This window comes from Rattus norvegicus, chromosome 11 (assembly GCF_036323735.1).
Source record: "Rattus norvegicus strain BN/NHsdMcwi chromosome 11, GRCr8, whole genome shotgun sequence".
NCBI classification, from domain to species: Eukaryota; Metazoa; Chordata; class Mammalia; order Rodentia; family Muridae; genus Rattus; species Rattus norvegicus.
Genome location: NC_086029.1, coordinates 70738443 through 70762943, shown reverse-complemented (window position 1 = coordinate 70762943; position 24501 = coordinate 70738443). Strand labels below are relative to the sequence as shown.

Here is a 24501-nt window from a genome sequence, read left to right as displayed (position 1 = left end):
TTTTCATTCCTACCTTCAAACTAATAGAAATCATCAGTGCTGGTATGAAATTTCTGATAAGGGTATAAATAAATATGAGACATACTTATTTTAAGGGGGAATGCATTGTGTATTCAATTCTAAAGACCAGTATATATGGGTGCTCTCTTTTCTCTCTCTTTCCCTTCCTCCCTCCCTCCCTCCCCCCTCTCTGGTGTCTTAGGTAGAGATTTAATGTCCACAAACAAGGAAAGATGAAATCAACATATTACTGTTATTCCTTTACCTAAATTTTCAAAGAAAAGAGAACAAAAGGTGACTGACAAGTGAGTTGCATGGCTATAATTGAGTCTGTGTTACTTTTATTGTTACAGGATTTTAATTGGCATAGATGCCTAAATGTATATCAAAATGCATGTCACAGCTTTTGTACAAAAATAAGTTTGACTTTAGAACACATTTTCTTTAGTGAGAATAATAAATTATCTTGGAGCTTATGAGTCTCTACTTTACAAAAATCATAAGGTCAGTTTTTAATTAAAAGATAAGAAAAGTACTCAGTGTCCAAGAAGTTAAAATCAAGATGATATAAACAATGACAACAAAAAAGTTCAAAGGAAAAGTCTCAATCCATCTTCAGAATAATTGGACAAAGGATGGCTTCCTGTAGAGACCAAGAAGACCAGCTTTGAGGACTCTCGCATCCCAGTGTAAAGAAATTAAAAAACTGCACAATCTACTACAGAGAAGTTCTTCTACTTACTTCATTCTAATCATGAGTTAGAATTTTCTTCTACAAAATAGTAAGCCTCTTGAAGTTAATCATTCCCTTTTCCAAAATAGTTAAGAAGACAACTAAGTGATCAGCCTCCATTATATGGAATAAACACACATAATAGTAAATTAGAGCCATTAGTAAGTAGCATATATATTCTTCAATAAAGGACAGGTGTGGGTAGCCCTACAACAGCCCATCCGTCTTGTCCATCTGTTCTTCATGAGGCAAGTTCGGCAACTATTTTTTGTACATCCTTATAATTATGACAAGATATTAAAAAGATCAGTAAAACCAGGTGACCATTCAAAACGCCAACTCTGAGAACACCTGGTCATGGATAACTAAAGATCTCGCTGTTTCTGGTTGTGTGTATGGTGGCAACATTCTGCAACCTGAAATACCAAAGGGCCTCCATCACTCCCACCCTCAGAAGCAGCGTGGAATTGTCTATGCCTTGGCTTATGATAAACCAATGCTGACTGGGTTGAGGCCAGAAACTGTGTCAGTCCCATGGCTCACTTGCCCTCCAGTCAGACTCCAGTGAGATTTTTGGACCTGCCATCTAGTGGCCACTGCAGAAACAGGACAATCATAACATTTTGGTCTTCACATGAAAAGGATTTAAATGGGGCTCATCTGCAGACACAGAGATGCTCTCCGCCCTTTGAACGCTAGTCCCCTCCTCCTTCATTAAGCACACTGCCGTTTTCATACAGCAGCTTCAGTCAGACCATTTGTTATATGCACAAGAGAAACAGATTTTTCATGCAAAACGATACACTTCCCACCTGGAATAAGAAAAAGGCAGAAAGAAAGTCTTCCATTATTACAGAAAGATCTGGAGTGGGAAAGTAGAAGTGGAAAGGAGGGGATGTGGGGGACCAGGCTGATACTCTGTCAAGTAGCTCTACTTATGAGACTAATTCTTACAAACTGTGCACCCAACAGAGTAAACCTCTTATTTGCTGCTTTTCTCTGATCCCCTACATAGCTGTAATGTTCTGCTTGTTTTTCCCTGTCCTGTAAGCCACATAGGCATCTGATATTATACATAGTGTTGGCAAAGGAACAATTTGCAAATGAATTAAGCAGGTAATTATTAGAATATAGGTCCTTGGAAGTATGTGTTACTGTAACAAAACCCAGTAAGAGGTTACGTTTGTTTCCTTGTTTCTATTGTAGATCCTGGTTGTTAGTTTTCTTATTTCCAGGGATTTATGAATAGAATGCAGAAATGCACAGTGGGATATTACTATTATTATTTATTATTTGTCAAAGAAACAAGTGTACAGAGCAAAGGCCAGTATGTGAACTATTCCAGGCAGTCCGCAGGGCCTCAAATTCCCAGCCTTCAGCAGGTCCTGTAAAATATAAGACAGAATGAAAACAGATGGGCGGATGGGACTTATTCAATATCTTAAATATAGATCTCGGTTGTACAGGTGCGTCTTCAGATGTTATTTGAAAGAAAAGACAGAATATCTTGGCATTGTGTCATTTATTCATAAATATTATAAATTTATATTATTTGAGAAACTATTCTAAATATACAAGAAGGCTTAGAAGAAGGCATGAGAGCTGATTGATTTTTCTCAAGTGAGACAAAGAGCAAATTGAGAAGTGGTGACTGATAAGGAGGAGAGAGAAGAACCAGGCCAATGACAAAGCCAGAAAAATAAACTCCAAGACAATACATAAAGTTTGACAGACAGGAAATTGTATATTAAAAATAAATAGAAGCTAAAAACCAAGGGGGAAGATGATCTTGGCAACTACGTTCTTAATATGCTAAAATTGCCGGGAGAATCCAGGAGCAACAGTGGCATGAACAACAATTTAATGAGGAAACTGCTGTGCCAGGAATTCTGCACGGCAAACAGAGGGCATGGTTCTGGGCTTGAAGAAGGTATTGATACAGCAAAAGGCTACTCAGATTTGCATAAGAGCAAAGGAAACACGTCAATAAAAGGAGGAGAGTTAATCAGAGTGCTGAAGATGAAATTGGAGGAAGCTAACAAAGCCATAGGGCGGTTGGTTGGTTTGGGTTTTGTTATTTAACACCCATTGGCATTGTCTGAAGTTCCTATTGGTTGTACCTTAAATGCAAAACCATATCTCTGAGCCAAAAAGTAAGAATATTTTCAAAGTTAGAGGAAGATTAACAACCCAGAAGCAGTTGGGAACAAGAGGCCAGCAGATGGCAGGGGTCTCAGGCTTCTAAGTTGGAATTGATCAGCAGGCCTCAGAATGGGAATAGGAAAGCGATCTTTGCAGAAGTAGTATACAGGGAAGAGAGCATTAATTTGATGAAATTCTTCAATATAGAAATTAATACACTGGGGCAGGGGGCGACTGCCGAGGTAGATGGATGCTGTGAGTGGAAGAGAGCAGTACGGTATTAAATGAGACTGTTATGTGAACCTGAGGAAACACTGGCTTGTCAGTATGTCGTAGGCCGTTCATTCTTGAAGTACTTAGTGAGGGTATATTGTATTCCATCCCACTAATGGAACTTATATTCCAGTAAGAGAAAAATAGAAACTGCCTCCCTGAAGAAGAAAAAGAGTCAAATACACTAAAATGATCACTTCAGAGAGCGATATGTGCAACTGAAAACAGCGTGGTGTGACAGTAAAGAGAGGGACGGAGGGAGGGAGAGGTGGCGAACATAAATAGGGGAGCTAAGAAATAGTTGTAAGTGGAACAGAGAGGAGAAAGGACAGGGGCATGTTTATAGCTATGGACTCTGGGAAATTAAAGTTTGCAGATACCAGAACGATGTGAAGTGATGGACAGTTGAGGAGGTTCAGAAAGGCTTGAGGTTCCCATCAGCCCCCCTGGTTACAGTCATCTACTAATGTTCAGCCACTACTCACTAATCCAATAAGTTCCTTGAACTCTCTTGATCTGCCCTCCACCCTGCTCCAGCGTCTCATTGCTCCGGCTATAATTTTGACGTTTTAATTACTAATAATTACAACTGCCCATAATCTCAATTACAGGCGTCCACTCTCCAATTACTACCTAACATCTTCACAGCCCAGTCTCTCTGTTTGCCCTATTAACAATTTCTGGAGCCCATAGGACCCCTTAATTTATTAATTTTGTCCAGAGGCTCTCATATCCTCACTTTCTTAAGTAGTTGAGGTTCTGAAGGCCACACTTCTCACATACACATCTTCTCTTACCACTCTAGGCTTTCTCTGCAGAGATCAGAACCACTGCCCACCCTGATCCAAATCCACCTGACTCCGGACTCTAGCTGGAGCCAAAAGCAAGCACACCGTCAGCTCTCCCTTAAATTTCACACTATCTGCAGGAGGCCTTCGCTGCTGCTGCCCACTGCACCTTTTCCAGCTATCTGCAAGAGTGTTTCACGGCTTTCCCTCCCTCCAACTTGCAGCCTCCTCCTTATCCTCACCATCACCTGATGCCCTTCCTTTCTCCTTCACGGAGAAAAGAAAAGCAGTTAGGCAAAAACAACTTCACATATACCTGCTCTCCAGCAAACCTCCTCCCTCTGCCTCGGTGCCCACAGCCTCTGCTCTTTGTCCCTACAACTGGAGACATACTATGTACCCTGCCTCAGTGTCCTCCTCCTTGTGTGTTAAACCCACCCCCAATACTCATGAATAACGTTTCTGAAAAGGCATGCTGTGTTCATGTGCTTTATCCATTTTCTTCTCTATATAATTCTAATTATCTCTCTAATTCTAAAAAATTCTTGTCACCACACAAACATCTTGTAATGCCTCTCCTCCTAACCATTCTCTTGGCACTCACCCTCCCTGACAGCCTACTTACTGTCCCAGTGAATGTTAGACAGTCCCAGGGGTGGCTAAGATCTCATAGACTCTCTCCATCTTCCTCCAACCAGCTTTCCACCAAGTAAGAACAAAGAAACTGCTCATGCTGTCGTCCCAGTAACATCCATGTAGCTAACCTCAGTGGCCAAGTCACACTCTTCCTCTCTTCTCTTCGGAGCACTGTCTCACCCACCTCATTCCTTTCCCACAAAAACACTTCTACATTTGACTTTCTCCTCATTCACACACTCCCAATCTCTCCCATTTCACAGGCCCCTCCATTGCAATCCCCGTCACAGAGATTAATTTCTGAAGCACTTCCTTCCTATCTCTGCAACCACTCCCTTAATGATCACACGAGCTTCAGTCTAACCTGAGTCTCTGGTCCACACTTTGTTCCTACTTAACATATCTGCTGCATGTTTAATGACCATCTTAAACTTAACATACTAGGAATACATATTTTATCTAACAAATAAGCAGTCTAACCCCCTGGGTAAACAGTATCTCCATCCTAAGAGTTGCTCAAATTGAAACTATATCTCTCTGTCAGCCCTTTATTTCTCTCACAGATCCAACCAATAAGCAAATCCAACAGTTTTACCTCAAATCCACACCACTCACCCAGTCACTGTACTCACTCCAACTACTTTTACTTCTTACGCAGAGTATTTCTGGAGTTCCCTAACTACATTTCCTCCTTCTGCCCTTAACATAAACAGGTTATTTCTAAGGGAAACTGCTCAGCAGTGTGCATGGCAGACACAGTCAGCTCCTGCCAGTCCTCTGCTCACAAGTCTCTCAGGGGTGGGAGGCTTATCTCAGGTGAAAGAAAAGGCAAGATGAGGCCAGAACTCCCTATCAGCTCCACACCAGTGCCCCAGGACCGGTCTCTTCTCAGTAAGCACTGGAACCTTTTCTCCAAACTCCTGGGTGTGTCTGCAGTGCAGGGCCTTTGCACTTGCTTTTCCTGCTGCCTCAAATGTTTTCCATGAATAAATCGTGTTTATCATCATTAGACTTTTACTGAATCTTCACTTTAAAGCAAGGCCTTACACAGCTTGCAAAATGCACCCAGTCTCTTCCCACTCAGACCATAGCTACTCTGACTCAAGCAGCCATCGTCCTGTTCCTGGAGGCCCACCGTTTGCTCCATAGCCCTTACTCCTTTTAAACGTGCTTGGCTGACAGATGTATGTCCACTTGCGGTGGATGGTAAGGCCCACCATCTAGGGCTTTCTTGGCTTGTTTGTTTCTCTGGGCTTTTGTCTATTTGCACTCCAAGACATCCCCTGTGCCTCCATCTATGCCACTGCACGGGGTGCTAAATAAATATTTTTAGATGAATTGTAGGAAAGGGTGAGCCTCTCTAGCACTGGGTTGAAAGGAATTTTTATTAAATGCAAAACACAATATTGTGGTCTGGGCCCCATGATTCTCCATGGCAAAATTTTGAGATTCTTCAAAATTAATTTTGAAAATAAGAGTTCTTATGTAGGTTCATCCAAAACATTTGATAGGCTACTATTTCTGTTTCGTGCCCAAAACAGCAACATCCAAAGTGTTTATTTTTCTTTTTCATTCAATAAATGTTTGTCAGGGAATATGGATCCTCTGGATGAGTAGTGCCACATGTAGACATGGAAATAAGAGAGCATAATGTGATGGCCCACTGACATAGTGGCAGGCCATGCCAGCCTGGGCTGATGTGCTCCAGAGATATGCGGGAACACTGAGAAATGCAAGGCCGGAAATCGCCAGAGACAGGGTTAGTGGTGACACAACACACTGACCACCATCACCAGCTCTGGAAATTATTTATAAAATTAGATAAGAGTAGAACTCAAACATACAGGAGGGCACGGCTGGAAACTTCCCTAATAAGGTACAGACTTAAAACCCCTCACTGTCAAGTGACTATAAAAATAGCCGATGTGTTTATTGGTGCCCTTGGTGCCTCTGACTAACAGTTGAAATACTCTGAGGTTCCAGATTTTCTGCCTACTAAGTAAAACCTCATTCATATTGAAAGCATTTGTTCTTACTTTATACAAAAAAAAATTGTTAAGAAATGGACTAATACGTGTATATATTCATAAAAGGTAAGTTTTAAATAAAACTAGACTTGTAAAATTTGTAAGTTTAAAAAGTCAATACTGAAAGTCTTGCTTTCTCTGCACAAAAGAGTCTTTTAGCTACCTAAAAATTGCACTACATTTTCATGTATATATGGGGCGGTAATTATTTGAGGGGGTGAGTGAAAAGCAACAGATAGGGTGTATCAGTTTGGCAAGTGTGTGAATAGTTAACCCTGTTTACTCTCATGGGGAGCAAAGGGGGAAAAGTTTGGAGAGTATGGATTAGCTTCAGACATGTAGAAGGAGATATCCAGTTGTACTGTCTACTATATCAAAAACAAAATCATTAGTGTTCAAGGGAAGACTAAGAGCCCCAGATGCAGATTGGAAAGCATTTAAAAAGAGGAGAAATGAATGTTCAATGGAGAATAGACACATTATTTTGAAGTGTTATGAAACATTACAAGACCCAGACATCAAAAAACTTGTCTGACACTTTTGTTCTAATTAACTCTCAGCCATTGTGACACCAACATACATCCTAGCTTGAGTTTTTCTTCCTATTTAGAAACTTCAGAAACTTGATTCCTGACCTCTTATATTCCAGGCTGCCTTGATTTCAGTAATAGTTCCGTACATCAAAATAGTAAGGACAACAAAATTGTCTACATGAAACTCATTGCTTTAGGAAACTACGGAATAAGTCTGTTTGTATATGAGCAACACCCACATCACTTACCTATTCTGTTTTCTGATCTCTTTTCTGTGGTGCCTCATATCCATTGGCTGTAATTGTATCAAGCTGTGGGGATCTTAAAGGAGACTCCTGTCTTAAGCAATGGGATGAAAGATATCTTTGTTCTACTTATTCCCACCCTGAGGGAAGGAAACAGAATCTAAGAACTTGGGTAATTCCCAGGCCAGGCACACACACCCTTAATCCCAGCAGTCAAGAGGCAGAGGCAAGTGGATCTATGTGAGTTTAAGGTCAACCTGGTCTTCATTGAAAAATAACAGTCTAGCTAGGGATATGGAGCAGGGCCCTGTCTTACAAACAAACAGAACAAAAGAAATAAAAAACAGAGTTACCATATTTCTGAGGTCACGCCTATACCTTTGGAATATGTGTTCTGCCTCCCACATTTGAATTTTCCAGAGGCAGACAATGAGAGGGAAGCTCGCCATTGTCTTATTATAGTTGTAATCTCTGCTGGTTCTGTTTCCTAGAATCTCTAATCATCTGGGACTTCGTTCTGCTTTACTCCCTCTTAGTATCTTCTCGGGTATCTTATCTGTATGTCTTTAAAGACTTATTTTTAAAAATGAGTCTTCCCTACCAGTTACAATGCTGTACTCTTAATGTATTCAGTCTCTATGGTAACTGGGTTACAGGCCACAACACCATGATTGCTGGAGCTGCCCTCATAGTAGGGAAACTGGCACATGCCCTGCCCTGTGCCCCAAGCTTCTCCATTGGATTGGGAATCAGATACCAACATTTCAATGTGCAGGGCAGGCAAGGCAGCAGAGGACATACTGCAAATCCAGGGTCGAGGATGCCTTCTTGGGGTTTGATAGGATGGATGATACTATTTATCATGATAGAAGATAGCCTGGTGTGCTGATCCTTACAAGACATCCTTAAGCTGTAGGAGGAGGAAGTTCCTTCCCTTACTAGTGTCGATCTAGTCAACTGTTTCTGAAATTGCAAGTACTCTTTATAAACTCAGAGAAGTTAGCACTGTTCTGCAAGGAATTATTCGCTGGTATTTTGGATACAGTCTTTCATGTAAGTTCCTCAGTAAGTACATGCTGATCTAGTGGGACAAACAGCACATCTCATTTTCTCCAAATATGCCTTAGAGTGAGATTAGTTCTGCTGGGCTAGGAAGACAGTAGTTGGCCCCTCTGGAATGCGTCTTCTCGGACACATCTTCCTTCCAAACGCAGGGCAGAACAGACTCCAGTGCACAACACAACAGAAACAACAAACAAGGGTTTGAAGCATGCCTTTGTGATCTTGACCCAGCTGATGCCAGAGGCAGCTGGATCTGTGGTGCTCAGGGCTGCTGTGTGCAGTTTAAGATATCTAGCAGTAGTCCTTGTGTCAGGAGCAACTTCTTGAACTTTGACAGCTAAAAATGCAGATGTCCCCTGATGAGGACAAAAATAGCCCCAGACTGGGAACCACTGTCATAAAGCGAGATGAAACTCCAGTAAGAAATGAGATAGAGAACACTTAAGACCCAGAATATTGGTTTAATTAGTTTTCCATGGGTGTTTGGGGAGAGAGCATGAGGTCAAATCCTCAGCGTTCATGTAAAACTGGGCTCACCTGTGCATGCCTGTAACCCTAGAGCCAGGTAGCTGGGGAAGGAGATGGAGACAAATTGGTTCTTCGAGCTCTTTGGCTGCCCAGCCTAGTCCAACTGATGCACTTCAGGTTTGAGAGACCTCCGCTCAAAAATGAGGTACAGAGCAACTGAAGAAAAGAGCAACTTCCTCTGGCTTTCTAATTGACGCGAGTGAACATACCTACATAAATACAACAACCACACACGGGGGGGGGGGGGGGCAGACAGACAGACAGACAGAGACAGAGAGGAGAGTTATTTATTGAGCCTCTGCTGTCTACCAGGCATTCTTGTACTTATCAGGAGTATAACTGTGAACAAGGACTGATCTCATGGAACTTTGTTCTGGAAAATGTGTGTTTCATGTTTCCAACCAGTGAGATCCCTTTCTCTCCAAACAGCCTAACAGCAAACGCTTCCAGCCATCTAAGAGCCAAGGAAAGAAAAGACAAGTTCATAATTGAAGAGATTCTTTTCAGTTTATGAACCTCAAAATGGCTTTGGGTTTAAAATGAAACTTGGCAAGTGATTAATTCATATGTTTTAGTTTATAGTGTGTTCTGATCATTTGGGGGTGTTTTCAAAACAAGTGGTGAGATTAGGGCTTTTTCCCCTTCTATTTTTGGCCCCTTAACTTTGGAGAGTCCTTCACTTTTGATTAGATTTGGTGCTCTTAGGATATTTGAAAAATGCTTTCAAGTATTTGAAATGTGTGTACGTGGGTGAAAAGAGATGAAGAAGGGAAAAACCCAAGGCTTCAAGATCTTAGCTTGAATAAATAATGCATGCCCATCTCCACCCAAGGATTTAGGTACCACTTCTTCGAGGACCTCTCCTCAGAAAGTCCTCGTGGGCACATTCCTGAACCCACATATCTTCCCATCACCCTCCCTAAATTCTTACCAGGGTCATAAGAGAAACAACCATGATGTCCCTGTTCATATTTTTCCCATGCAATGTAAATATAGTGAGGACCAGTGCCAGATCTGCCCTGCACACAATCCTATCGTCCCAGCACCTGGGAATTGCTTAACATGTGTTGAGTGTCTCAATGGCTAATGGAGAAAAGCAGCTGTCAGGATGTCCCGTCTAAGCATTTCTAACCTGTTCATTCACTAGCACAGACCCCACCCTCGCTCTGAAAACTCACTATGCTGGTCATTAGTCTAGAAACCATGGAGTAACATGTTTGCTCTCTTACACCAGTGGAACTGTGTTTAGTCAGAAACTCTTGAGAATAGTTGGAGTTCATTGATCTGAAGGATATAACAAGCTTATGTAGAGATGCAAGAATGTAAAAGAAATAATAAAATGATGATTTAGGAATATGTTTAAGTATTGCTAATATGCTGAGCATTTCTCAAGACTTAAAGGGTTTAGGTAATAAGGTATTGTGTGACACACAGATAAAGTTACATGGTTTATTAAGGTTTTCTTGCTTAATTTCTGTTTCCTCTTGTAGAATTTAAGCTCCTAGAAGATGGAGAACTTAGTCTGTCAATACTTTTATCCTCTGGGTCTAGAATAGTGTGTGGCTTATTGTAATTACTCAGGGATTTGTTTTTAATGAGTAAATGGTAGACATTCTATCAACAGCATCTGGTTGATTGATTCCTCACTTTTAATAAGTTGCCCTTGCAGTAGGAGAGTGAAGCCCTTATTCATTCACTCAACATTCTAGAAGAACTGATACAGAGTAGACAGTAGGTATTTGATGAGTGGAGAAACTTAGTGTTCCTGTGTGTGTGTGTGTGTGTGTGTGAGAGAGAGAGAGAGAGAGAGAGAGAGAGAGAGAGAGAGAGAGAGATTTTTTTTAAGACATGTTTGCAGTTTCAGGAAGACTGATTCCTTGGCTCCTATTTGGCTTTTGCTGATTTTTTTGGTCATTTCTGGTGTGCTTGCTGGAGAACCATGGCCCAATCTCTGCCTTATTTCTTTTTGTGTGTAGTTACTCAAACTCCCCCCTTTTAAATAAAAACATTGATCTTATTAAATTAGGCTAATCCCCCACCCCCTCTTCTAGTATAACCTCACCTCAATTAGTCACATCTGCAGTGGATGTGTTCTCAAAGTGCAGTCTGAAGTACTAATAGGGAAGAGGTCCTACTAGAACCTTCACCTAGGAATTTAAGAAAAGAACAATTTAAACATAGCTTCTCAAAACAGTTCCTAGCTTTACGACTCTGCATGGAAACTGGTTTGCTGATCGCTAATACTGTTGTATGAAATTTGTGTTCATAGACAGGAAGCATGGGACATCAAAAGGGCCTGACTGTGCATAGCATATTTTTCAAATGCCACCAAGGTATTTAATTTGACAAGACAATGAGTTTTATAGGAAAGGCTGCTGAAAGATTCCAAAGGAATTTGCATATGAAACAAAGGAATTTGTTGCAAGCTTTATTTTAAAGATGTCAGATGAGGGGTAAAGAAGTTGTGCTAATTATTTTTCTCAATGTTGTGGCAAGAAATCTGACAAAAGCAGCTTAAGGAAGCACACATTGTGACTCACAGCTTGAGAGTACAGTCCACTCTGCTAGGAAAGTCTGGGGCCAAACAGCTCTGAGGCACAGCCTCCTTTCCTTCTTATCTATCCCAGGACCAACCTATGAGATGGGGCCTCCTGCTTACTTGGTGGGTATTTCCTCCTCATTAAAGCCCTCTGAGAAACCCCCAGATATGTGCCCAGAGGTTGTCTCTTTAGTTGATTCTAATGCTGTCAAGTTGACAAGATTAATCATCCCAGAAGTCTAAGCTTATTGATTGGTAAAAGAATAAAATGGGTGAACTTTATTGATTATAAATTACATATCAGCGAGTTTAACTTTAAAAAGAAAGAAGTGGTAGTGAAGAATGAACTTTTGAAAAAGCAACTCAGACATTTTTTTAATCCATCACAGTACTGATTCCCAGTTTCAGCTGGAAAACATACTTTTGTGATAAAATACTGTGACAAACAAAATAGGAAAGACAGGGTATATTTTGGCCCATCAAAGCCTTAGCCTTCAATGTGGTTAGGCTTCAGAAAGGCCCATCCATATCATCCTCTATAAAAAGGACTACTTTGGAAACCTTGGCATTGCCAACTCCAAATAATTTAATCAGGGAGTTGATCAAAGACTGGCAGATTATATTCGAGTTTATGACTGTGCATTCCCTAGGGCTTGATTCCAATGAGCACCTTAGCAAAGGGTAGGGTGACCACAAAGCACAGGTAAGTGGAAGGGCAGTCAGTGACAAATGCCATCCTTAGCATAGCTCTGTATAGCATCTGTAATGAATGCATGCTCTGCCCAGAGAAGGTACTCAAGATTCAAGAACACAGACTATCACATGTATCATAGCTTGTACACGAAACTCTTCACAAGCAAGCAGACTGTCATAATATCCATGTATGAAGTAAGAGCAGAAGAAACTGGCAAGGCTGGATAAGCCCACAAGTGCCAAGATAGAGAAACCAAAGAGTAAAGCTGTATACACCATGCTCCTAGTGCTTACATGGGCCAACCATTACAATAAAATCAACCTTTCTCTGTTTACTAAAAACATTGATGAACTTGGCCCCAAATAGTAGTTCTGATGGCATACTTTCCTATTGACCTTAGAGTTCTAGAGGACTTACAGTCCACCGTGGTGGGGAAGGCACAGCACTAGGAGAGTGAGGCTAGCCTATACATCACATTTCATCAACACACAGGAAGCAGAGAGAGAGAAAGGCCACACTAGAGAGATAAGGAAGAAGCACAGGATCAGGTCTGTGTGAGCTCAGGAACTAGGAAGGCAAAGCTGGCAACCACAAACACAAGGACTGGAGGCTGGGGAGGCCTTTAGCCCTAATGACGGGGAGGAAAAGAAAATGAAGATTCATAGTCTAAGAGAAAAAAAAAAGGAAAACCAAAAGCTGTGCTGAGCATGTAGAAGAGAGGTTGTTTGTTTGTTTGTTTGTTTGTTTGTTTTAAAGCCAGAGATGTCCCAGTAAGGAAGTTTATGCCTGCCTCACATATGTTTTGCCATAGACTTCAGGGAAGCCACAAATGGTGGGCTAGCATCATGCTAGGGGGCATACAACACATTCAGAAACATAGCTGTGCTCAGGGTTTCTTTTCCACTCACCACTATTTTATGAGCTCTGTTGGTCAGCCTGGCCTGCCTGTCACAAATTCCAGAGATAATCAGCTTTAGGGAAAGAGCTGTCCTGCCTCGTGGCTTTGGAGGTCTTTGATCCATAACCCATTGACCTGTTGCTTTGGACCTATGGGGACACAGGATTTCATGGGGCAAGTGTGTGACTTGTGGACTGAGTCAAGAAGGGGTGCAGAAGAAAGAAAGGTAGGAGCTGATGTCCTAATATCTTCATCAAGGTCATCCCTGTAGTGCACAGACTCCCTTCTAGCAGACCCTCCTTTCTGACGGCTATGCCACTTCCAAAGTACCACAGTCTGAGGACCAAGCCTTTCACATGAGCCTTTGGGAGAGACTCATGATCCAAACTGTAGCATCAGCCATGCTCACCGCCATTATCAAAGGATGTTAACCTAAAGGGAAGAGCGCTGTGGATGAAAGAGAAGAAGAAATAGGAATGTGTCATGAGACAAGGGATCATTTCACAAGAGGCAAATGTAGTACTATCCTTAAGACTCCCATTCTGTGCTGCTTCTATCTCTCTGCTTCCTTATATCTATAAACATCAGAGGTCGAATGGTTCAGTCACCTTTCCCTACCTAAGTTCCAAAAACAAGAACTCCCACAAGCTTACTATTAATTTGAGTTTTGTAGGGTATTTTGAAACATGTTCTTACGATGTAGGTCAGGCTACCCTCAAACTAACAACATCACTGTCCCAGCCTCAGTATTGATAGGATTACAGCTGGTAACACCACACCCATCTGATCATATTGCATTTTCTCCCCAGCATCCTGTACCCAGAAGTTAGTGCTTGGTTAGAGCATGCTTTTATATGCTTTGCAGATGACACTGTACAGCTAATCTTGTCTATCCTGTACATTCAGATCAACCTGGTTTGTATTTTTAAGGACATCTCTGTCCCTATGGGCCCTGTCTCCATATGTCATCCAAGCAAAGTAACCAACCATGTTCTTCACTGTGAGATACCATGTCCCAGTTATCCTACTTTCTTGAGTGAATGGAAATGAGCATAATATGTAGGGTTCAGTAGTTTCCTAAAGCTTAGGAGAGAATTGCTAAGCCTTTTCTCTTGATGCTATCTATATATATATATAAGTTAAAAAAGTCTTTGGGGGAATTTGAATAGGCATTTCTAAAGAGGTCCTCCTTTCACTCCAAATATGAATCCTTATAGAATTCCATTTTTTCCCTTTTTTTTCCTACTCCTGATCCTGTTATAGCTTTTCTAGCAATGCTAAAACCCAGCTGGTCTGGAGATTAATATGACCAGACATACCATGAATTTTTTAAATCTCAAAAGTCCCAGTTTCTGCTTCTTCATCAATCAAATATAGGTTATATATGTGTGTATGTGTGCAGTATATTATCATAAGTCTCAGTTCTTTTCTTTTTGCTTCAATCCCTCTTAAATTATTCCCATTACTTGTTATAAATAGGTAGGACAAAAAATGTGAGGAACAGAGAGACAAAGGGTGTGAAGCAGGAGAAGACAAAAACAGCAGGAGTGCTGGGAAGAAGGGAGTCTAGTGTGAAGACGGCTGAGGTAGTCCCTGCCCACTTCTGTAGTCTCTCTTCAGACCACTTCCAGGTTTAATGTCCTTAGCCTTTTCACTTAATGCCCTCAAATAGCTTCTTCTCACTGCTATTATTCCTACCTGCCTCACACAAGGAAATCTCCATGCCAGCATCTTGACATACTGCTGCCCTGGATGCTGAGCGCCTGGTTTGCTGACTGGGGAACTTGGAACTGTTGCTCCTGGATCCACCGCCTCCAGGCCCCATGTTGGCATGGACAGTGTTAATGGATAATGTAAGCCTGGAAGAACTTAAGCGATAATTTGGTTTTACTTCATTAACATTCAAAAAATAAACAAGTAAACTACATGGTGAATTCATTAAATTCCTCTACCACTGTTTAGGAATATAAAACCTGCACTTTTTAAAAAAGGGATTGATTGGTGTCATGTACGTATTTGTTCACTTCTGTTTATGAAAGATAATAAGACATTGCCATGAAGAGGAATAATGGTATTTATAATTCCACCACTACTGTTTATATGAGATGAAAACGTCTGAAAGACAAGTGGTGGTGCTCTGTCCACACATTCAGTTCTCTTTTGCTGTTAGGAAGATATGTGAGGGGGAAAGCTAGTCCACTAGTGTAGCATTGTGCGTACTGTCTGCCTCGGTGGTACTAAAGATTCAGTGTAAAAAGCACTAAAGATACTGAAGGAGGTGTCTCCTTGCAAAGGAGCAGGGATGTGTTATTCATTAGGCCCGGAGATCATTTAAGGTTATGGTCCACTGGCGAATGCTCAGACGGTTCTGTCTGGAAGACTAGAAGATGATTAGGGAAACCAGTGATTTGAAGTTTGCCTATAATTTCAGATGTGCTTCTTAGGGACTGAGTCCTATTAGTCGTTCAAAGAGAAAGAAATTCGGACCAAGTTGTAAAGATCCATGTCAAAAAGTTAAAAGGCTTTCTGTAGACTTTAGAATATTTTCATGTCGATTTGAGAAAGAAAGAGAATTGGAAGCAGGACATGTTAGCTGAGCAGATACTGCAGGCCACAAAGAACAAAGTCATCCATTGTCATAGAGCAAGTGAGAAGAGCAAATAAAGACGACAAAAGGGGATGGCCTGTGTCAGGTGGAATAGTCACCATCACCTTCTAAAGTAGATCATCAAACGAAGAGTAGAGGCATAGGCCTCCCCAGAACAGAGCGGGAGAGGCTCCAAGCAGGATAGGATGGGAGGACTGCAGTCTGAGTGGCAGCCTAGGCTGCACCAGGCTGTGAACAAACACCTCTAAGCTAATGAACGGATGTACAGTACCATCTGAAAGATACTTCCCACCTTCCCCTTTGTCTGAGATGAACCCTCAAAGTAAGTTCGGAAACTTTAGCAGACTTAGTTTTGAGAATTGAGTTTAATAAAAGCATAAAGTCACTAATTTTGAAATTGTGTTCTTTCTTTTTAAGTTCCATTCACATTCCTCATCCTGTCTCCCTTCATATTTTATTGTCAGTTGGAATAATTTTGCATTAGAGTGATAGGTGACGAATCCAGAGAGATACTGAGAGGTGTGCTTTATTGAGTCCCAAAGACCCTGGAAACTTGCAAGAGGGTATTTGTAATCATAGAGTACAATCCTATTGGAACAGGAAAACAAGCTCTAGCCAATGTCTGGAGATCCATTCATAAGAGCTTAATATAGGTAACCTGTCAACATGACACTTCTAACTCATGTGAATAAAAGTGAATCATGCCTTGCTCAAATCTGGGCTTTGCTTTTGATACCAACTTCTCCCATACAACCCTCTATTGGCAGCTTTGCCTAAGGACGCTCGAAGAGCATGGCCAGATAGTGTGTTGTAGAACTTTGATAAGGCCTTTGGTTTCAAAACAGGATTTAAGATACTTCAACAATAATTTTAAATATTAGATTATGTTTCTTCTTGTACCATGTCCACTACAGGAAGAAATGTGTGCACATTTAATAGTGTATACATAAGTCATTTGCAGTGGGAGAGGTTGAAAGGTCACGACACATTGGCATCCTCTCTGCCCAGTGGTACCAAAATTAACCAGTTTGGACAAGGGTGAAATCTGATAGTTTGCCTCAGATAGGACATTCAGAAAAGACCATTTCTTCTCTATTTACGTCTAAATTTTTATAACTCTGAAGCCCTGTACTTAGTAGAATTGAGGGAGTTAGCATAGAATTCTTCTTGCCAGTTGCAGAGATAAGAGATTTTCAAGTCTGCTGGTTCCTCTGAATAGTTTCCTCCATGACCTAGAACCTGCTTGCTTCCCTGTGTCTGTCCACAGTGCATTTCTGTGATTTATCCTCAAAGATTTTTTAACAGAACCTTACACTTACTGTCTAAATTAATGACGTTCCTTTCTTTTGCCATGGCAAAAGCCACTCTCCCTCCCCTAGACATATGTTAAAGGTGGTTTTCTGGGGTGTGTGGACATGTTCTGTGAAAGCTTTTTCCGTTTCATCATGTTGACAGGCAGACTCCACTAAGTCTCCCACCATCATCATGTTCAGCTTTTGCTCCTTTTCTGAAAAGTTAGAAAACAGTTATCATAAGAATTTTAGCGGCATTCACTTTGGCAAGAACAAATCTGGAAAAACATGAGTCTGTTCCTTGAAATGGAAAAAAGAGATGAGTTCTGTCATTCTTTATGCAGCACTCTTCCTGACACTGTTTGGGAATAGGGAAGGAGTTTTCCACTAAAGCACAATACCTTTCTGGTGTTCTCACCAGAGGTCAAACATCTCTCCCTCAGCAATTACTGTGTATTATCTGGTACTTAGAGAGTGGACAGGGCAAGAAACTGAGTGAATGACAAGAAAATTTTTTTCTCAATTATTTCCTCACCTTTGAATAAATGCTATTTTGTGAAGGTTTTCAGTCCCTTGGCTGTTTTTATACGTGTAGAACCACCCTTCACCAATGCAATGCTTGCCACAGACATGGTCAAACCCTCTGACCTCACTGCTCTGGCTCTTGTAATGCTCAGTGTAGGAGTACTTAGCTCAGCGCAGGGGTGGGAGGGTCGGTCACTTCCCAGGGAGAAACCAAGATTAAAGGAAGGCTAGGGTGCTTCAGTCTAGGGTGCAAATTGATGAAGATGAGAATGGAACCTTTTTGTGTAATGAATCATTTGGGCTTCATTGGGCCGAGACAAATGGACTTCCCTTGAAGGGACTGGTACTAGCCACTGTCAAATGGTGAAAATGAGTTCAGGGTGTGAGACAGCCTTGGCAAACTGGTACATTTAGAAATTCACCTCTGCTAACACTTAAGAGTCAGTTTCTTATAATTTACCTTACTTGTTTAGATCTCACTTTAGAAGCAACAATTTCTTCCTGAAACTGCGGGTAAAATCTTTATATTTTCAGAGACTGTCGTGGGTTCCCAGTTAGCAGACATCAGCTCAGCCCTGGTTTGGTCTGAGGATCCACTAGGTCATTTATATAGTCTAGTCCTTCAGGAAGTGTGAGGCTGAGGAGCAGAGTGAAAACACTCACAAGTCCACATCCTTCATAGGTGACCGACTGCAAGAACCCAGACACCTACGAGGGGACGCTGAGGCCATGCTTTTCTGGGGTAGAGGAGATTATAGTCTTCCTGCACTTACGCTAGCAAGCAGCTCGGGACCAATAGGGGTGAGGAATGAGAGATACACTGCCGAACTTTCAACAGAAACCATCGGTGCTTTCCTTTTTCTGAATAAATTGCTCTCATGTTTATAAAGTATCTGAACAGAAAATCCCAAAATGCTTATAATATTGAGAAGAAAACATATATGTGTGTCTCATCTAGATTTTCTTTTTTACTTGAAATTAAGCAAGAAGCAAATTGGCCTTTTTGAAGTGAACCAGTTAACAGATTGAAATTTTGAAGAGTGCAGCAGAGAGCCCAGTTTCACCCCACATACACATGGGGGGGGGGTAGGTGTACTGGAGGGGGACCTTATACCTCTTTCATTACCTATGAAAAAAACTAAATTTGGATCTTGTAGAGACAGTTGAGAAAATGCAAATCCCCCTAAGAGGAAGTATTAGAACAATTACTGAGTGCAAACTGTGATATAGAGACTAGAATTGACTGGGGATGTCCACAGAGAAACAATCCCTGTACATTTGGTCATTTTTCTACAGCTGCTTGGTGATCAGAATGTGGCTGTGGAGATCAGAAGGGGTGGAGGGCGGGAGGCAGAGAGTGAGCTTTATGAATCTAACAGCCTGCGTCAAGCCTGTTGTGCCCCAGCTTCTCAGATTCCAGGCTGCTGGTAGGCAGACTCGACCCTGTGCTGTTCAGTTCATTCCTGGCGTTTGACACCTCCCAAGCACTGGTTACATGCATCCGCCATCATGCTTGTTAAGCTGTCCGAGTTAGCTTTATGCTGACTTTATTTGCTATGGTGATACTGAACAAAATATCTCTTTTGAGAGGTCTTAGACCTCTCTCCTCCCAGCTCCTGATCACAGTAATAAACAACCTCAAGAAGTCATTAGTGGGGACTAGCTCAATTGCCTGTGACAAGTCAGCTATGAAGAAATTGGCATAGTTTGTCTCTTTGATTCCTGTTCTTATGAAAATAATGGATTTGGAAAAAACTACAGTTCTTTCTCTCGCAGTCTGTTTTTGTAACCGTATCTTTCTTAAGTTACATCGAAACTGACTTTGGGGGCTGGGTGTCTAGGTTTGGGTGTTCCTAACGAAAGTCACTACAACTCCAAAGTTTGAATAGTCAAAGCTCATCTTTAGAAATAGCTTTCTTCTATAACTGTGCACTAACGCGCCCACGTGTGTGTGTGTGTGTGTGTGTGTGTGTGTGTGTGTGTGTGTGTTTGTGTGTGTGTGTGTGTGTGTGTTGACCTTCCTGGAGGCTCTCTGCCTGCCTGTTGATTGCAGCATGTTAGTGTTTTGTTAAAGAACTGGGCAATGGTTCACTAAGCTACTGTTCTGATCCGTAGATAGAATAGGCTCATCGTCTGCTTAAGAAATGTAGCAAACTGCTTTTTAAATGAGATTGGCCCTGACACGGTCACCAGAGGCACTCATTTGAACCTGTGCTGTGGGTGACGGACACCTCTGCCGAGCTCCAGAGCTCCAAGGTAAATAGAAAACAGTCATTGACTGCTCCCACCCAGGACAGCCCCAGGAGTCGGTCAGGGCATGTGGATTCTTAAGCATATGGGGCCCATTTCCTCATTTATAGGAGCTGGTCCCTGGTCCTCCTGATATTGTTGAAGTTGGATTTGGGAGTAATAATACTGAGTTTTTATGTTATGTTCTGGACTTTTCTTCCACCTTTTTTAATTGAAAATTTAGTTAATAATGCACATTCAATTCCAGACTTATGAAATATTCAGCTAACCTTCTTAGATGTAAGAACGAATTGTTAGAATATTGTTGGTCTGTAGCTAACCATTATGCCAGAACTGTAGTAGGTTATAGTACATTTTCCCTCTGTTTTACTTGTGTCAGAGGCACTTGGTAAATTGAACCAATACCTAAGTATCCCATATACTATTTTTATTTTAATAACTTACTATCTGTGTTGCCTAATTCCTCTTTAAGTTTAGGATGTACTTTATTAAACTGTATTATGGGTCTGTGTTATTTGTAGGGTCAGCATTTTATAAGATTTTGTTGTCATCTTGAGCTAAGTAGAGCTCGAGAGGTTATTCAATTCACCCCCTGGCTGGAGGCAGACTTGCATTTCTGCAATCCAAAATAGATGAGGATCTTTCCTATTTTTAAAGAGCTGTGAAGAAAGAAATTTCGTAACTGCTCGTAGCAATCTATTTGATTATTTACAACCGGCATATTTAGGGTGTTCTTCTTGAAGCCTTAAATTCTTCACTCACCTATTTGATATATTTTGCCCAAGGACAGAAATGCCAATCCTGCTCCTCCACGTACTGACTCTTCCAGTGAGAAAACTGTGAAGATGCAACTCGGCTTTCTTCCCTAAATTATCCCTATTTTTTAACAGTTACTTTTATTTCCATAGCTCCTTCTGTGGCAAGCAGGACTATTTTTAAAAGTTCTGTCATATATGATGCTTCTGACACAGGCACTGCATATTTTAATTCCACTGTGCTGGTGTGGAAATAGCCCCAACTTTTCCTTATATCCTGATGGACAGAGCATTTGTGCTCATTTAACCTTGAGGTTTAAACTCATTCCCAAAAAAGTAACTGACTCATAGCCTTGGCTAGACCCAGGAATAAAGAACAGCAGCACTCCTGGTCATAAAGCTCCTCTTGCCCCCACTCCTAAAACACACTAAAATTAACTTTCCCTTGACCTCTCTTTCTACTGCTATTTATTTACTGATTTGACAACTTTTTTCTATCATCTTTGTCTCCTAAAATAGACAGATGACATTTATTCAACAAACATTGGAGTGTCGTGCTGTGTTTAGCACACTTAGCAAGGTTTGGGAGATCCAAGTGTGAACTGTCAGCAAAGGCTCGGAGACACGGATGTCCTGGGCATGCGCAGGGAGAAACATAATAGTCTGTCACAGTATATAAAGAAACAGTGGAGAGGAAAACAGAGATGGGCTTGGGCCAGATTGTGAAAGGCCTTGGATGCGCTTAAGCAAATAGTTAGTTGTGACAAGGATGAAAGTCACACTTTGCAGTCTGTATTACAGAACACTGCTCCTAAGTCTTTAAAACACAGACCTTGCTTATGTTGTCCCCACAGCTTAACCAGTCAGTGGGCCCAAATACCTGATTACTTTCTGTCTTTTGCTATGTGGGTCCTAGTTTTTTTTCTTTGTATTTTAACCATTTGAGGGAGCCTTTGGAGAGATGGTCACCCTCTGTTCCCATGGATCCGGATACTTATCTGTGCCTCGGCTGTGCTCATATTCATTCTATGATCCACCGAACCCAGCACTGTTCTTCTCTGTGTTTCTATATTGAGAAGTTTTGGAGTATTTGTGTGATGGCAACAATCTCTGTAGCAAATGACATTAATGGTAGACTAGAGCAGTATTGTTGCCTTTAATTGATAGGCCACATAGTAACAGTGTCAGACTTTTTAAGGTCTCACACACACACACACACACACACACACACACACACACACACACACACACATTCACCTACCTACACACACCTCAATTTGCTATAGGAAAAAGAAAAAATGGAATTACATCATTGAATGCTCCTAAAATCTTCTAGGGAGGGCAGAAGAGGGAGGAACTAGGATGGATATGGTCATGTTTCCTTCCAATATATATGAGATTCACACAAAAAATAAATTATAATTAAAATAGAACCCACCTTAAATATAAATGTAGCCTTTGCCACCACTCACAGAGATGCTGCTCTCACTTCATTTGCTTTCTTGTATTTTCTCTGATTCTGTGAGCATCATGAAGAGTCAGGAGATGTGGACAGGGTGGGGCAGGTGTTTAATTGTATCTTGGCAAAGGCTAATACATAGTCCGTACCATGAGTAATTATGGAACTTTGGTTTCTACATCCTCTCTCCATTGGTTATTAGCTTATCCCATCATCTGAGGTTTAAAGAAAATGTTGCTCACAGTTATGTCATAACGTTTATTATTCTTTTATTTCTTGAGATGGATACAAAATAATATGGTCTCATAAGGCCAACTTGAGCACAGGAATTTTTTATTTTCTCCCATTGAACAAAGGAAATGAAAATACTTAAGCAAAGGGCCCACCATGGTGTTGCAAAGAATCTGTCTGCACTCATACCCTGTCTTTAACTCACAAACCTTTCCCCATGTTTAGGTTAAAAAAAAAAAATCTGGAGAATTAAAAACTCCCTACTGCAGAGTACACAAAATGCCATTAAGTCTAGTATAACACTTCCTGACTCTGTCACATAAAAAAATCTTGCATCCAATGCAAAGAAGGAATGTCAGTTGACAAGAGTCTGTGGAGCTAGCACTCGTTCCGAGGGGCACGTGTATCTGGAATTCCAGTAGCTCCCCAGCCTTTGGAAATCCCGGAAGTCAAAGTACTACTCAGCCTCATGTTTGTGAAGACTCCCACATACAGTGACTAAATACGATATTTCTACAACAGTAGAAGACATTTAAACATATATATTTAAACATAAACATTTAAAAATTGTCGCTACCCATATGAAACAGAACTACAAACCCACCTAACTTTGAGAAAGACTACCAGAAGAGACTAAGAAGCCTGCCTAAGAGGTCACGCCTGCGTGCCTGCCGTATCTTTACCCTTCTCGGCCAGCAAGATGAGTTTGGAACTGGAGTGCATCTGAATTCCTGGGCTCTGTCATCAGTGCAGTGACACATTCTAATTTTCTGATTCATCTGTGATGAATAAGCACTCCCTTTTCTATTCACAGTCCTCAGAGAAACCGATTTTGTGAGTTATGATGACTTATTTCTTTTCCCTTCCTTACTGAATTATTATTGTTCCCTCTTAGCAAAGTTCGTGGTACTCTTTGTCACCCAGTGTTAATCCATATGCAGAAAAGCCGGCTTGGCCAGTAAGGTGGCCTGAACTTTGAATTAGTTCAGAGGGAAGACTGGCAGGCAGGCTTCTGTTGTTAACCCATCCAGATACCTCAGCTGCCAAGCAGTTCAGTCTTCCCCACCATAAAATGGGTATAATAATAGCTCTTCCTCACCACTGTGAGAGACTCAGAGTGCAAATCAAGCCAAACTTATGTCCTTCCAAATCAAAGCCTAAACCAGCCTGCAAAATCCTGAATGAGCCCAGCCTTCAAGGGGAAACAGCAAGTGGGAAACACCTAAAGGTAGTATAATTTAGTGGTTAGAGTATGTGGACTGTGGAATGGCACGGACTCACTCAGAGGTAGTGGCTGTGTGATTTGGGGTAAGTTTCCTAGTTTCTGAAATCTCTTCTTTCTTCTAATAAGTGCAGGGTAACAGTATTTTTCCCCTGTAGTGTGGGTTCAGGGATTCGCTTTGACAGTGCCTCTCACACTTGCCCTCAGGCAGGCAGTCCTCAAGTTGGAATGGTCCCGCATTCCTCCAGGACACGGCCTGGTATGCCACAGACAGGACATTTCAGGGAGGTCTCGGGTATTAGCCCTGAAAATACACACAGATTCTTTTTCTCTTTTCTGTTCTCAGTATATTCTTGTTTGTGTTACTGAGCTAGAAGAAATGCAAGGCCAAGAGGAGCATCTGTTTTGTTTCTTTTAAAACATCCAAGAAAAAAGTTAATGGGGAAATGGATATATGTACAAAGAACAGTTTAAGTTATTTATACACAAAGAAAACCAGCCCTTCAGGAAAACTGCCATGTGTGAGTTTGGGTGCCTCTGGGTACCCCATAGAGCTGGGTTGACACAGATGCAAACTAGGCACACCTTTCCCTACCTGACGTCTGACATCACAGCACTTACTCAGAGCCGGGACTTCTGTCCCATTGCGGTAACCTCTCCATGGACATTTTTAAAAGGAATTATAAAGTGTGGATAATGATCTAAGTACATTATATACATCATAGATGAATTATAACAGAGCCCATTATTTTATATTATAATATATACTAATAGCAATGAATGGAGAAATTATTATAAAGGTCCAAGCAGGGGACCTTAAAATAACTAGTATCTCTAGTCATACATCTTTATCAACTTAGACCTTTTTTCATTTTACATTTTTAACACTTTCTTTACTCCTGGCTTCAGCTTATGTTTGGCTTAAACTTTCTGAAGATAATATAAAGAGAATTTTCTTTACTCATCCCCCAACTCCCAATCCATGGATAATCAACCCAGAGGAGTCATACATGTGGACTTCTTTGGAACCAGACACTCCTTGAAACTTGTTTTGAGCTTTC

General features: G+C 41.2%; 1 protein-coding gene and 1 long non-coding RNA gene across 2 annotated transcripts in view; one reads left to right on the top strand and one right to left on the bottom strand.

Annotated features, from left to right (window-relative positions):
- The window catches only part of Zbtb20 (zinc finger and BTB domain containing 20), a 739030-nt gene that overhangs the window by 534096 nt on the left and 180433 nt on the right, over window positions 1-24501 (top strand).
- LOC120095548 (uncharacterized) lies at window positions 9038-22643 on the bottom strand. The gene is made up of 3 exons (XR_005491089.2): window positions 21967-22643; window positions 11030-11114; window positions 9038-9176 (listed from the first exon to the last, which is right to left on the bottom strand). It is a non-coding gene; the product is annotated as an uncharacterized LOC120095548 (long non-coding RNA).